At 31.8% G+C, this 13,041-nt stretch overlaps 1 long non-coding RNA gene across 1 annotated transcript; it reads left to right on the top strand.

The window, feature by feature from the left end:
- The first annotated feature begins 202 nt into the window (after positions 1-202).
- Positions 203-9,316, top strand: LOC145731643 (uncharacterized). The gene is made up of 3 exons (XR_014178842.1): positions 203-380; positions 494-654; positions 8,448-9,316. It is a non-coding gene; the product is annotated as an uncharacterized LOC145731643 (long non-coding RNA).
- The last annotated feature ends 3,725 nt before the right edge of the window (positions 9,317-13,041 follow it).

Here is a 13,041-nt window from a genome sequence, read left to right as displayed (position 1 = left end):
TACTTTGTCAGAAGGAAAGTAATACCTCCACTCAGTGGAGGTGGCTTCACTTGTTCAATGTAAAGAATAACCCATTGGTTTTAAGTTCATACTGTGCACCCGAGCACCCACTGTGACGTCACGCAACGTGTCGCTTTGTGGAAACAGGTTTTGCTGATAGGGCCGCCCTCTTGAATCTGTTGTGTTGTCAAGTAAAATTCCCACTAATCCCACTTGTCAGTCTTGTCACTTGTTATGTCAAAAAATCTACCTAGAACATGCTGCTAAATTATATTTTTATGACAAAATCCAATAATTTAATTAATGAAAATTATACACTAAAATCAAGTAAATGTATGTTTTTTGATAGACATAATGGATACAACAGCTGCTGGGCCCAGGTAAAATTACAATGACAATTTCAAACCTAACCTATGTAATAAACCATGCTGATGCATCATTACTACACATTTTTTAAGGGTGGTTCTAGTAACTAATTAGGCTAGTCTTACAGATCTGCAACTGGTTTATACTGCCTACATCACTACTTTTCCATGTGGATGAAAAAGCACAACTTTTATGAAGAAAGTGACTACGTTTCCCAGGGACTGCAATCAAGTCAAGTTGGAGAAGAATAAAATCCTGTGCAATATTTGAAACTATCTAAGTTTTAAGGTGAGGTAATTGATTTTAAATTATTAATTATAACATAAAAGTAACATTAAAATAAAAAGCAATGCAGTTTTCATTATGGTTTTACCTTTAACACAATAATCATCATTGTACTCTTTGTAGACTGCATTGTTCAACCTTAAGTTAATATGTTTTATATGTAGTATATGAGGCAGGGTTTACCCAAGTTTTTAGTTGTAGTATTAATAAATTTATTTATTCTCCATATCAACCCAGGGGTAGAATGTTGAGGTAATTTCCATTACTACGAAGCATTTTGAGGTATTACAAGACATTACAAGGCATTTTGAGATATTTATAAGGCATTGTCTGTATATTTCAAAATTTAGTTTATTAATATTGACTGAAAATTGAACATAACAGCATAGGCACAAGTAATTATTATGGTAAAATCTTTGTTGCATGATATTGAGTTGAAACAATATTCATTACAAATTATTATAAAAATTTACCAATTTTTCAACATTTAAACTACATTTTTAAGGTCACATGACTGTTTTTAACGTGTCAACTGGTTTTTACAGTGTTGCAGGCTCAAAATTGTGTTATTAACGTCGCACAACGTAAATTTTACAATTTCAGCTTTTACAAATGTCTAAATTTAATTTACCAAATGGTCAACATTTAAATTACATTTTAAAGTCATGTGACTGTTTTTGACAGGTGTCAGTTGGCTTGGACAGTGTTGCAAGCTCTAAAATGACATAATCAAAGTCACATGATGTGTCTCTTGCTTTTACAACTGTCTAAAATAGTCTAAATGTAATTTGCCAAAGTTTTTAATTTTAAACCACATTTTAAGGTCACGTGACTAATTTTTACAGATGTCAACTGACCTTTACAGTGTTGCAAGAACATGCAGAATTGCATTTTCAATGTCACGTAACGTGTATTTTGCAATTTAAGTTTTAACAACTGTTTAAATTTAATTTACCATTTTTCAAAGTTTAAACTGCGTTTTGAACTTCACGTGACTGTTTTTGACAATGTCAACTGGCCTTTACACATGACCTAGTTCTTACAATTTTATTACTGTCTAAATTTACATTTAGACTAATATTACAAATTTTTCAACTGTTTCTTTTAAATTATAAGTGTCTTTATTTGACACGTGCTAACTTGGTTACCTGGACAGTTAGAAGATTCGTGCAAACGTCAAAATATAACCCGTAATTTCAGACAACCGTACAAAAAATATTTTTTGTTGGTCAGAGTTTGGAAAAACAGTGTTCTGACCTTAGAAAATCAATTTGAAGGTTTCGGCACAAGGTCAAATCAAGTGGCAAAAATTTCGTAAAACCTTAACGTTGTCACCTAACCTGTCACTTTTAACCTTTTAAAAAATCAAGTTTTAGCTTTTGGGTCCTTAAAATTTGGAAAAAGAGTCACGTAACCAGAGGAAGTAATTTTTATTGAATCATTAATCCTTATCGACATTTTGACAATAGTCAAAAGTCATGCACAAATTTTAAAAGCAGACATGCTACTTAATCCAACCGAAAAACTGTCACGTGATCATAAAAAAAAAATAATTTCAAGGGTGTATTTCATCAAAATTTATCATTATCTCAATACTAGAGGACTTCTAACTAAATTTAAGAATGCAACAAATGTGTAAACATTTGAAGGTATCCTAAGGCAATTTAAATAATTTAAGGGCATTTTGATGTATTTCAAGGCAGTTAAGGGCACTTTAGGCAGTTTTTTAAGGCATTATCACTATGAGGCATAATCGAAGCATTGTGAGGTATTTTAAAGGCATTTCAAGGTATTTCGTATGCAAAAAGGAATTTTAGTGTACAAAAAATTATCGGCGGTCTACCCCTCGATATCAACCCAGAGTAAACAAGTAACCTGGACCACTTTGTTTACTACGAGGTGTTGTGATGGACAAAAATTAAGTTTTTAATTACGTCTATGTATACCTGCGAATTAAAATTAAACTAAATTTTCATTAAAGTCAAATTAAATTTTCTCAATTTAAAGCTACATGTTTGTATATGACATGTTATTCTTAAAATTTACACTAAACTAAAATTAATTTTAACTTAAAAGTGGACCAACTTTCAACATTGGGTGAAACTCAGCCTGATTTGTGAGCTCTTTGTCACTTTTTGTTGTTATAAAATGTGAAACTTTATTTGTATTTTTTCTCGTTTTTTTTGTTTCGGTCTTACTCCATATCTTCAATTTCTTTTCCATCGTTTTATCAAGGATACACCAATTCCAACTAGTGCAGTAATCACAAACTATGTCACAGCCAAAGAAAACTTCATCCATTGTTTATTATTTTTAATTTTACAAATGATTATTTTATAGCTGAACTTTTTTATGAATGAAATCATTAATCTTTCACCTTATGTAGGTTAGAATATGTCAAAGTCGTAAACACATCTGTGCTATCTAATTGAACATAACTTAGCAGCGCGAGCACGTTGAAAAGTATAATGCCCGGTTTATACTTTTAAAGTAAAAAATTAAATTTAATTTTAATTACAGGTAATGCCCGGTTTATACCTCCAATTTAAAAAATTAAATTAAACGTAAATTAATTTAAATTACCTACATGTAAAATTAAATGTAAATTCATGTGGTTAATGCCTGATTTATACCTCCAAATTAAAAAATTAAATTAAATTTAAATTACATGTAAAATTAAATGAAAATAATAAAGTGTAAATAAAGTGGTTTATACTTTTCAAGATATGGTAAATTCAATGACATAGATGTGTTTTAGGCTTTGACGTATTTTAGACATATTCTAACCTAAAGAGGGTGATAGATTTGACAGACAAGACATTTGTAAAATTAAAAATAATAAACAATGGATGACGTTTTCTTTCTCTGGCTATGGTTACCGCACTAGTTGGAATTGGTATATCCTTGACAAAACGATGGAAAAGAAATTGAAGATATGCAGTAAGACCGATAAACAGGGAATGAAAGAAAAAACAAATAAAGTTTCACATTTTATCACAACAAAAAGTGACGTAATTTAAATTAATAGCTATTTATGTGACCAGTTACGAAAAGATCGATTTTGTGTAACGAATGAATGTTTGTAGGGCGAGCGCAGCGAGGTCCTACAATTTGAATGAGTTACACAATAAGACATTTTCGAAACGTGTTGCATACATAATTTTTTCTAATTTTGACCAAAAAGCTGTGAAAACCATCTTTTAAAGTGGTTTAACACAAATATTCACTTTCATAGCACCTTGTATAAACTGTGACAACGACATGTTATGATGGATGTCGCCCATATGTTTCTACGGAAATGCATAAAAACAGGGAGTGATGAAATTAACTTTTCATAACTAGTTACATAAAGTGATACTTTATGTAACTAGTTACATAAAGTAAAACATTTTGTCACTCTAATCAGTTTTGAAAAGTGTCACTTTATATGCCAAAATTAGAAAAAAATATTTTTTTAATTTGAAGGTATAAACGGGGCATAAACCGTACCAGGTGACCCAAAATAAGACTGTTCCTCGACCATTTCTCGGGAACCGTTCGTCGTATGACTTTGGGATAAAATTTTTTTACGTAAATCGGCCGTGAAGAATCGCTGAAAAATATTTTCAATTTCTAAAAATGACCACCAGAGGCCGTAACTGCCAGCTTAATTTTTTAAATTGCATTTTCTATAAATTTGGCACAATAAACTAGAATTTTTTTTCCACATTTTTAAAGCGAACCAATTTGTCTATCATTTTCGTAAAACAGAAATTTCTGTTATTTCAAAAACAAAGATGGCGTGGGGTGTTCAATTGTTTTTGCAATAACCTGCTTTAACTTCTTAACGGTTTGACCAATTTCAACAAATTTGGTATTGTTGAAAAGAGCATTTCTTGGTCAATAAGAATCAACCAAAATATAGTTGATTTAGTTGAATATTTCTCCGCCATGGGGCCAGTGTTAACACCATGGGGACTCAAAAGGGACTATTATTATTTTTTTAAAACTTTAAAACCATGTACCTCCATAACGAAACATTTTTGGATCATGGTTTATATAGAAAACTAGGTTTTGTTTTGACGTTTAATCAAACCCTAAAATACAGGGTGTTTCACGATAAATGCGTCATATTTTATGGTTTGATTAAAAGTAAAAAATTACCCTAGTTTGCTAAATAAACCATGGGGCAAAGATGTTCAGTTATGGAGATACAGGGTGTTAAGGTTTGGATCTATTTATTCAAACCGGTCTCAGATATTTTTATTAAACTTTGTAGGTCAACTGTCCATGATAAGGCACGTTTTGCAATAAAAAACATATTTTTTAATTTTGCCAGTAGCGTTCAATCAAACACGTTCCTGAATGTTTTCGCAAAAAAATATGTACACTACTCTTTTTTCCATTAAACACAAATCAATTTTGAATTACCCATTCAATTTCGAACAGAAAAGCTATCTAGTAACTTTTCGGTATATTTTTCTGTTTTCCAATAAAAAATTGAAAATCATAAAATCAATACTAAATCGTCTACTGTTTATTAATCAATATCTAAATTTTTATTAATTTAGTTTTTTCAAAATTTTTTTATTCGATAGGAACAAGCAGTATCTTCCTATTTTTTCATTAAAAAACTGGATAAATCAAAATTTTAAAATTGAATAGAGACGAAATTCGAAGATTTAGTATTAATTTTAATGGTACTTTTGCAGGATTTTTTATTCGAAAACGAGATGACGTAGCAAAAAGTTACTAGATGCCTTTTCTGTGTTAAATTGAATATGGAATTCAGAACTGATTTGCATTTTATGGAAAAACAGTGGCGTACATTTTTTTTTTGCAAAAATGGTCAATAACTTGTTCGATTAGACGCCACTAGCAACAATAAAAAATATATTTTTTAATGGCAAAACGAACTTTATCGTTGACACCTAAAAAGTTTTACGAAAATATCTCTTATTGTTTTGATGAAATAAATAAATTTAGATTTTTTTACCCAAACTTTAACACCCTGTATCTGTAACGAAACATCTTTGAACCATGGTTTATATAGCAAACTAGGGTATTTTTTTGACGTTTAATCAAACCCTAAAATATAACGCATTTATCGTGAAACACCGTGTTGACTGATTCAGCTTAAGTAATTTCGACTTTTTTAAATGGAACAGCCTGTGTATTACTTATTTTTCTGATAGCTTTTGCAATTCAACTTTTGTGAAGTATGTCATATACCTACCTAATTTAAATGTCTGCGATTTATTTATATTTTTTAACTTTTACCTGCATTTTTTGTTATCTTAACTAAACTATAATCTGAAAATTGTCTTTAACAATTCAATTGAACAATAAACATTTTAAATTGTTGTGGTTAATGACATACAAAATTAAAACATTTGTTTTTTTTATACGTTATACAGGGTTATTTACGTTATTCGACACGGAAAATTGTGACTAAAGTATTCACTTTCAACAAACTTTTAATTCTGGGATGGATGTAGACCTATTGGAGGTATTTTTAAAAATATTTTCAAGATTTACCGGTTGTCCCAAATGCAGAAAAAGTATCAAAGTTATATTTTTTCAAATGGAATACTTACTATTTTATTTGATTTTCAGAATGTACGTTGAAAATAAAAGGTAATGACATTGAGGTTTGGTACGTCTAAACTTTACAGTTTCTCAGATATTCGTTATTTTGTAAAAATTTAGAACAAGGTTTATTGTTTAATCACCCAACCCATGTTTGATATCAATCAAAATTGGCTTGGGAACTGCTAAATGATCAAGTTTTAGGATCCATGGGTGAGAAATTGTCTAGCTCATACAGGATGTCTCAAAATTTTTCTCCCAATAATTCCAACCTTTAAACTTTAACAACTTTTCAAAATCAAATTGAACACCACCTATTTTATGGTTAAAGTAGATGCAAAATTTAATTATCTACCGAAAATTGTTGAGGTCTCTTATGACTAACTGTTTGCGTTTTCTTGGAAAGTTAACATTTCTCGAACTCGCACCGATTTTAAGTGATTTTTGATACTCTTGAGAAATGACCACAGATTAGCGAATTAGCGAAATTTTTAGGAGTATATCCATTAAGATACTTAATAATGTTGCTGAAGGACTCAAAAACGGAGTAGCTTTGTTTGTGTTTGTAGTCGAATTGTCGCCGTTTTAAACCTTTTTTATGAATTATTAACTAATTATTAATATATTAATTAATTAAGTTATTATTAACTTGGATAGCAAATTTACAAAGTATTAAGCCACTAGTTAATTCTAAGCTTTACTCAGATTAGAACGATAGATATGTAATTGGAAAAGATACCAAGTGATCTTTGAACGGTATCAAAAATCAGTCAAAGTCAGCTCTATTTTAAGAAATGTCGATTTTCGAAGAAAACGTTAACAATTGATATGATACCTTACATACGATACCTTACGATAAACAAGCGGTATGAAACCTTAATAATTTTCGATAGGTAATTAAATTTTGCATATATTGTAACCATAAAATTGGTGGGGTTCCATTTGAATTTGACAAGTTTATACTACTTCAAAATTTTAGTTTTTGATTAAATTTTTTGAGACCCCCCCTGATATGAGCTAGACAATTTATCACTTTTAGGTCATAAAACTTAATCTGTTATCAGCGCCCAAACCAATGTTGGTCAATAAATCTCAAAGGAAGGTTGAATGTTTAAATGTTAATATTTGTTCTACATTTTTACAAATTAAGGAATATCTGAGGAACTGTAAAGTTTAGACCTATCAAACATCAATGAACTTCAATTAATTTTTATTTTCAACGTAGATTCTGAAAATAAAGTAATATACTAGGTGTTCCATTTGAAAAAACATGACTTTGATAGTTTTTCTGCATTTGGGACAACCGGTACATCTTAAAAATATTTTTAAAAGCTACCTTCAATAGCAACAATGGCCTGTTTACCGGTTGCCCGACAACCGCCTATACAGTGCAGGTCAAAAGATTAAATTTTCTCATTTTTGTTCGTGTTTTACGATGAAAGGGCTCAAGTTAGAGATCCGAAAAAACTAATACACAAAACTAGTCCGTGATAGGTACTACAACTTTCATTATTACGATTTTTCAATCAAATCAACCGTACAGGCGCAAAAAAATCAAAACCGTTTTCCCATGTTAATCTCCTATGTCCATGGTGCTCTTGGACATCTTTAAAATTTTACATTTATTGTAAATTAATTTTGCAATGCCGTAAAGTAACTTTACCGCATCCGATGCGGAAAAGTACTCTTTCCCTCACTCAAATAAGTGTGTAAAAGTGCATTTACCACCCTGAGTAGGAAAGGTTTTTTTCATTATTCTTACTAGTCTGAAAACTATCTATTTTTGGTTGATTTGTTTGAAAAAATGTACCTTTTCCGTGAGGACGCTGGAAAGTGCGCATTTCCCATGCGCTGTTTTTAACTGGTGGGTTTTCTCGTGCGCTAACAAATACGTGTTTTGCATAAAATAATTTTTTTTAAAGTCAGTAAATTTCTGGTATTATACGTTAAGTTACGTATACGAAAACATGCGAACAGATGTGTATGGTAAATACCTTCTTCGCAACTGTGCGTATAATTTTCATACGTTTCTAAACTTGTTTATTGTCAGAAATAGACGACCTGTGTGCTAGATTGAATGGTAATTCCAATGTATAATGAATTTTTATACTGAATTTATGCTAGAATATAAATTCAAGCTTCAGTTAACATTGGTTAAAACTGAGTTAAAACTTAAAACACATTGACATTTCTTATATTCTCGTGATAATATTTTTTTTTTGTTACAGATATTCTCCCGGTGAAGCGAGAAGCAAAAAAAGGTCATCCAGGTCAATCTTGGATTTTTTTAAATTTTAATAATAAACTAATGATTGGGGCGCGGGTGGTGTGTAGTTTTATTTGCGATTTCGATTTGCTGTTATGCCATATGCAGCATTGTTCTATCCACAATATCTGGGCGAATACTTTTCATTTAATTTCCAACTAAATGCTGAAGTATTAGAAATATTGTCATTCCTTTAAATGTCAATCTACGCATGGCGAACTGAGTAACTGTGCAGAAGTTGACATTGGGAGTGAACAAGGACCAGCAATCAGTAATATCTATCTAACGTACAATTTATTTTCCAACTGATTAACATCCTACAGCAAATTTAACTTTTTGTGTCTGCTCAGCTCCTATTTATATCGAAGAATTGATGCTAATCACATGTGTTTTCTAAGAACTATGCATAATGCCCAAACGGCATTTGGACGTTGAACCGACGTTGGGGCGACGGCATTTCTACTCGTATTTGCACTATTTTGGGGAATACAAATTTGAGTCGATTGGACGTCGGGTCACGACTAATACGGTATATTAACCCTTTCAGTCATGACCCTTCTAAAAACATTTTGAAAAAATTTGGCGTTTTGAGGGAAAAATATTCATTTTTTCATGATTTTTCGTGAATTAGCCTAATTGGTTTCGTACGGCCGTGACGTCATGCCGTCGACGAAAGACATGTCTAAGTGGAAAATTCATATACATATACGTTGAGGACATTTTATTTATTAAAACTCTTATTTGTTATGAAACTTATAAAAACAGTTATTACCCTTAAAGCAGCACAAATGTAATTCACATTTTACACAATAAACATGTGTTTTTGAAGAACAGCCTGGCAACTTGCACCTGGTATTATTGGGCTTGTCATCTGTGGATAATGATCAACTCCATCTAGTCTTTTTTCTTTTACTGGTTTACTTTCAAATTTTTGCAGTTTAGGAGAAGGTTTTTCAATGCCGTTTTGTAAGCTTGGCCTACCTCGTTTGGATGACTGCACTATATACAAGTTTTTCGGCAACTTTATGACGAAATTGAAAAAGATCGTAAGTTTTGCTTCTTCTTATACCCAAAGATTCGTTTTTTTTTCTATACTCTAGCCAATAGTTAACAAGTACAACGTCAAATGCATGGGAGATCATTCCAAGTGTCCATTTTCTAGATCTTACATGGGATCGATACAATCGCAACAACAAGTCGGCCTTATCCACACCTCCCATATTTACGTTATATATTCTTACAGATTCTGGTCTGGGTACTTGTATGTGAGTGTTTTGTTTTTTATCCCAACGCTTGCAGTCGTTCTGTATCCCGACACCAACAAAATTTGAGGCTAAATCACTGGCTTGTTGTCGTACCATTTGGTTATAACAATTTCATCTCTGCTAACAGCTGTGTCGTGGGAGACCCGGCCTTTTTTCTTAAGCTCTTTATCGTCCAAAAGCGGAGGATTTTGAAATCGTTTGATTCTTATGGTCCCAACTAAAAACAAAAAAAAAATGTATTGAGTTTTATTGGTGTTGTGATCTATAATCTCTTGTCACTACAACTAACCCGCAAAAATTTATTTGGATTGTAAATATTGCAGAAGTTGGTAACTTGTAAAGTAATTATCAAAGTCCATGGTTTTTTTCAGTGATACGGTTGTCCAAATACATTACTGTTCCAGCTCCGCTGCCGAACTTCATGAATTGCGCAGATATTTCTGTCGTAGAGTTATACAAGAAAGTCGTAATGCCACTTTGTCCAGCCAATATACAGGGTAATGCAAATTCGACCCTCACCATTGGGATCTCAGAAACCATAAGATATATGAAAAAGTTTAAATTGGGGCAAAGTTGCGCAAAGCTGAACCAAATGCTGTTTTAAAAATTTCGATTTTCCGAGTACTTCCGAGGATATCCGAAAAAAACTGAAAATTAGATTTTTTGTTTTTATTTATTTCTAACCTTATTTGAAGAGATGTCCCAAAACTAAAAACATCTTTTCATTGCCACTTTTCTCCAGCTATTCGATGATGGATTCCAATTTGCCACACGACGTTTCGTTTTTTGGCAGTCATAACCAACTTTCTTTTTACTTATGGGCGCCATATTTTTAGCCCATCAAATAGTACGTTTTATTCTGATTTTAGTGATGTATAATAAGTTATGATTTGCTTCATAAATGATAAAATAATTCAATAAAAACGAATCTTACTTTAGTTGGCTTTGAGTTAATGGGACGTTTTATGAAATGTCTTTATTTGACAGTACTTGTCAGACACGAAAATTCGGACGATCATTAGAGCAAGTCAAGCATAGTTAAAAATGTATCTAAAAAAGAAACCGCCGCACAAAATACTATTTTACAAGCTATATTTAGGTTAATCAGAAGAAGAGATTGGTTAGCATTATCTCTAACTTAAACCGCTAATTTATGTTTTCAAGAGAAATATCATCATTTTAGAAACTTGATTTTATGCCAAACTTAATTTTTTTATAATGTTAAGTGCAAGTTTATAGTTATTTATACAGCAAGTGACTTAAACCATGTTTTATCCATGAAAAGAACATAGGTCCACGAGCGTAGCAAGTGGCTTATGTTCTTCGAGTTATTAAACCGGTTTAAGTCACGTGTTTTATACAGTATTTTCTTAAATTTCGCCTTATATTAAAAAAAACTTAAACTACAGTTTTATCAAATTTGCACTGCGCCCCGTAGATGTTACATTGATGATTGTTTGTTTACAACTGTAAAGAAGCGAATTTTATTCAGAGTGACTTAAATTTTATTTAAACATCTAGTGAATAAAAAATGTTTAAATATTTGCTAATAATAGGACAAAATTTAATAAAATAATTTAATATTGGATTTTGAAAAACACCAAATCACAACAATGTTGAATTACTGATTACAGTTGGCTTGCTGTCATATTATTAACTAGTATTGTGATGTAGCTTAAAATAATATTGCCTTGTTTTTCCTCATTGTGACTAAGAATGTTGAGGTCAATTACGTGTGACAAGTACTACCAAGTAATCTTCATAAAACGTCTCATTAACTCAAAGGTAACTAAGGTGAAATTAGTTTTTATTGAATTATTGTGTTATTTATGAAGCAAATCATAACTTATTATACATCACAAAAATCAGAATAAAACCTACTATTTGGTGGGCTAAAAATCGAATATGGCGCCCATAAGAAAAAAGAAAGTTGATGATGAGTGCCAAAAAACGAAACGTCGTGTGGAAAATTTGAATGAAAAGATGCTTCAAATTTATGATGCAGAAAAATCAAATTTTCAGTTTTTTCGGATATCTTCGGAAGTACTCGAAAATCGAAATTTTTAAAACGGCATTTGGTTCAGCTTTAAATTGCGAAACTTTTCCCCAATTTAAACTTTTTCGTATCTCTTATGGTTTTCGAGATCCCAATGGTGAGGGTCGAATTTGAATTACCCTGTATACATTTTTATTCCCCATTTGTTTGGTTTGTTTTTATTGTACTGCTTGATGTTGAGGCGACCTTTAAATGGTACTATCTGTTCATCTATGCAGAGGTTGGTCTCAAGAGGAACGTCCAAACACCTTTTTCTTATGGAGTCGTATAAAGGGCGCACTTTCCAAATCCTGTCAGTGTTTCCCCTCTTTGTGTACCATAGTACCTAAATGCACAACCGTTCGCAGCTTGAAAAATCGAATTATCGGTATATTTTGTCGAATAACCTCAAATTTCAGCGAAGAATTCCAGTACATACGACATCTAGGGTATCTTACTATCTGTTACCACAGTTACCCATCAGAATGTGGACACCGATAAATTATCGAATCTCGTTCAAATTTGTAGGACAGGTTGCAATTTTTTTTTAAATAATATAAAGGTTTGCCATAGATACTATTGTTTCCAATAGGCTATTAGGAATATAGTTTTAAAAAAGATCGACAGGTTCTGGAAGATATAATTCTGCATCTGCTTTTTCTTGATGCCATTTCACGGGTGTGGTTTTATAACTTGCGGCTTTCATAGATTTTATCTCTTCCTTTTTAGTTAGATCAAATTGTTTATACAAATCGCATTCCCCTACATCCTCAGGTAACACGTCATTATCAGCACAAGCATGTTCATTTTCGTGATAATCATTTGAGTCCTCTTCCGAATCCGATTCGTTTGTCGGTACGATAGCATTTGCGGTTTCATTTTGATCTGCTGTTTTTATATCAAGAATAGCATCAAGTTCATCCCAAACATCTAACATAAGCCCTATATCAGACTGATCGTCATTTTCCAGTGCCCAGAGAAGTTCTTCTTCCGTCAAAGCGCGAATTATAATTCAGGTGACAGAAACTTGTTTTTAAAAAATCAACTTTATTAAGAATTACTTATTGAAATAGACTAAATTAGGTGACAGTATTCTTTTTAATAGCCCAGTCGCTGGTTTACATCCCTTTAAATAGGGCTAAGGCCCGGTTGTACAACTCCGGTTTAGGGCGCCCTCAAAATTTGAACCTCCCTTAAATATTTTTTTTGTTGTACAAACCTGGTTTAAGGTTAAGCTTCCATTCAATGACGGTTTA

This window comes from Ips typographus, linkage group LG7 (genome assembly GCF_016097725.1).
Source record: "Ips typographus isolate SLU linkage group LG7, UJ_Ityp_2.0, whole genome shotgun sequence".
NCBI lineage: Eukaryota > Metazoa > Arthropoda > Insecta > Coleoptera > Curculionidae > Ips > Ips typographus.
This window is presented reverse-complemented; position numbering and strand designations above follow the sequence as displayed.